Here is a 3,774-nt window from a genome sequence, read left to right as displayed (position 1 = left end):
TGAGATAGTGTGTATTAGCTGCACAAGGAATTTTTGCTAAGAGCTTTATGGCAGCTCAGAACAGTAATTTCACCCTCATTCTGAGGCAAGGCTTTTTGGTAGAGCAAACTGAAAGTTCTACTGTAACAGAAACATTTGTCTGAATTGTGGCACAGGGGAGCTGCAATGAGTTAGGTAAAGGGACAGCCCCTAGTTAGAAACAGTCTGTCACTGAGCGCATCTCTGCCAGTTACAGAATGGCTGAGAGAGCTCGGTGGGAATGGTGACTTTGGGGAGTGACATTTTCCTGAGAGTGTTCCAGCCCCCCAGCAACAAGTGTTACAACTCCATAGCAACAGAACTCACTAAATCACAGGGTTGAGAGCCAAATTAGACTCTTATTTCAAACACTCAAGAACTTTAGGCATGATATCAAAGCTGACTATAAACTCTTAATTTTACTATAAATTCTGAACTTTAGAAATGATTTGTGTACTTCTTGTCTTGTTAATAGTTTAGCTAAGAAATCTCTTCTAAATGTTAAGAAATCTCTTTTAGATGCTTACTAGTGTAACTTAGTTCTAGGTGTCCGTATAGTTCTATAGAATTTCCTCTTAAATATAAGGTTGGTAAATAGTTCTTCTAAGAGATATGTGCTAATAGAGTTTCCTTACGAATATAAGTTTATAAGGTAATTATATAGTTTGCTCTTGAATATAAGTTTGTAAGAAGTATAAATAAGTAAGATTATAAAGAGTTGTAAATATGGAGCTGGCGTTGGTGGCACACACCTTTAATCCCAGCACTCACGAGGCAGAGCCAGGTGGATCTCTGTGAGTTCCAAGCCAGCCTGGTCTACAGAGTGAGTTCCAGGAAAGACTCCAAAGCTACACAGAGAAACCCTGTCTTGAAAAAAAAACAAAAAAACAAAAAAAAAGTTGTAATATGTATAGTGATGTAAGTGTAAGAAGTGTAAATACATATACTAAATGGCCATGCTAATTATAAATATGTATAGTAAATAGTCATGATAGTTGTAAATATGTAACATTTATACTAGAATTATGTCGATGTTAATGAACCAGAGTTTTGATAAAAGCTAAGGGATTCTTTAAGTTTGTAATTTGTCTGATGTGGTTTGCACAGCTAAGGCTGTTATAAACATCTTAGTTAAGGCTGTTATGAACATCTTAAGACCAATTCCAAAAAAGATATACCATCTTTATAAATCCTCTACTCCTGTACTGGGAGGTGTGGCAACTATGGATATTACTGTGGAGGTTGTAAACTCAATAGGATCCTGGGCCAGAGCTAAGTTAGCTCAGTACTCCCTCCTACCAGAGGCTGAGAGTCAAGGATGAGCAACTTTCTCTTGCCAGCTTCCCAACCTAAGCCAGAGGGCATTTGATGGAAAGTCCAAGATGGGTAAGGGTTGTCTGGCTGAAGGGGATGACCTAATATAGACCTCAGGCTATCTGATGGGGCCTGATGGGCTCTTTAAAAAATAGAGACTGGACCTGTGGGAGCCCACAAAAACTTTCTAGTGAGATCTGAGCTTGCTTTTCACAGTAGGGCTGTATTAGGGGATGGCTTGACCATGTGCATGGTCACTGGGTATTTGGGGTGGTCTGCACTTGGCTTTGATGGTCTTTTGCTACACTCCTTGGCATTCCTTTAAAAGTGATGGCTCAGAGGTTAAGAGCACTGACTGCTCTTCCAAAGGTCCTGAGTTCAATTCCCAGCAACCACATGGTGGCTCACAACCATCTGTAATGAGATCTGGTGCCCTCTTCTGGCCTGCTGTATACATGCTGTATACGTAATAAATAAATAAATCTTTAAAAAAAAAAGAAAAAAAGAGAAAAAAAGCCCTTTAGTGGAGATAGAAGGGGCTGGTGGGTTTTGACCCAGACCCTCCCGAGGCTATCATGTTTCTATCTCTCCCTCTATATTTTTATCACCTACTCCTCATTTCTCCCTGCTCAAGAGTACCCTGGAGGGAAAAATTGGGGGCAAGCCCCCCACAATCAGTTACTGGATGAAGACTCTGGAGTAGGCCAGTTGAGGCACTCTCCCCTATTGCTAGCAGTCTACTCTGGGGTTGTCCTTGTAGATTCCTGGGAATTTCCCTAGTATCAGGTTTCTTCCTAACTCCATAATGTCTCCCTTTATAAGATTACTTTCATTGCTCTCCCACTCTAACCCTCCCTCACCTCAACCATCCTGTTATTTCATGTTCTTGTCCCCCATCCTCTTTCCCTCTATTGCCCTCCCATCCCCAGTTTACTCATGAAGATCTCATCTATTTCCCCTTCCCAAGGTGATCCATTCATCCCTCTTAGGGTCCTCCTTGTTTTCTAGCTTCTCTGGAACTGTGGGTTGTAGTCTGGTTATCCTTTGCTTTACATGTAGTATCCACTTACGTGTGAGTACATACCATGTTTGTCTTTCTGAGTCTAGGTTACCTCACTCAGGATGATATTTTCAAGTTCCATCCATTTGCCTGCAAATTTCATGATGTCATTGTTCTTTACAGCTGAGTAATACTCCATTGTTTATATGTACCACCTTTGCTTTACTCATTCTTTAGTTGAAGAGCATCTAGTTTGATTCTAGGTTCTGGCTATTACAAATAATGCTGCTATGAACATAGTTGAGCAAGTGTCCTTGTGGTTTGATTGAGCATGCCTTAGGTATATGCCCAAGAGTGGTATCATTGCATCTTGAGGTAGATTGATTCCCAAATTTCTGAGAAGTTGCCATACTGATTTCCAAAGTGGCTGTACAAGTTTGTACTCCACCAGCAGTGGAGGAGTGTTTCCCTTGCTCCACATCCTCTCCAACATAAACTATCATCAGTGTTTTTGATCTTAGCCATTCTGACAGGTGTAAGATGGTATCTCAGAGTTGTTTTGATTTGCATTTCCCTGATGACTAAGGATGTTGAGAATTCTCTGTTTAGATCTGTAGCCCGTTTTTAAGTTCAATTGTTTGTTATTTTGATGTCTAGTTTCTTGAATTCTTTATATATTTTGGAGATCAGCGCCCTGTCAGATGTGGGGTTGGTGAAGATGTTTTCCTATTCTGTAGGCTGTCATTTTGTCTTATTTACCATGACTTTGCCTTAGAGAAGCTTCTCAGTTTCAGGAGGTCCTATTTATTAATTGTTGCTCTCAGTATCTGTGCTACTGGTGTTTTATTTAGGAAGTGGTCTCCTGAGCCAATGTGTTAAGGCTACTTCCTACTTTCTCTTCTATCAGGTTCAGTGTACCTGGATTTATGTTGAGGTCTTTGATCCACTTGTACTTGAGTTTTGTGCATAGTGATAGATATGGATCCGTTTGCAATCTTCTACATGTTGGCATCCAGTTATGCCAGCATCATTTGTTGAAGATGCTTTCTTTTTTTTTTCATTGTACAGTTTTGGCCTTCTTTGTCAAAAATCAGGTGTTCATAAGTGTGTGGGTTGATGTTAGGATCTTCAATTTGATTCCATTCATCCACTGGTCAGTTTTTATGCCAATACCAAGCTGGGGTTTTTGTTTGTTTTTGTCTTATTTTATTTTGTTTATCTATAGCTCTATAGTAGGGCTTGAGGTCGGAGATGGTGATGCCTCCAGAAGTTGCTTTATTGTATAGAATCATTTTAGCAATCCTGGGTTTTCTGTTTTTCCACATGAAGTTGAGTATTGTTCTTTCCAGTTCTGTGAAGAATTGTGTTGGGATTTTGATGGGGATTGCATTGAATCTGTAGATTGATTTTGGTAAGATTGCCATTTTTACTGTTAATCTTAC

This window comes from Peromyscus eremicus, chromosome 17 (assembly GCF_949786415.1).
Source record: "Peromyscus eremicus chromosome 17, PerEre_H2_v1, whole genome shotgun sequence".
Taxonomy (NCBI): domain Eukaryota; kingdom Metazoa; phylum Chordata; class Mammalia; order Rodentia; family Cricetidae; genus Peromyscus; species Peromyscus eremicus.
The sequence above is the reverse complement of the archived record's forward strand: the minus strand, read 5'-3'. Positions refer to the sequence as shown.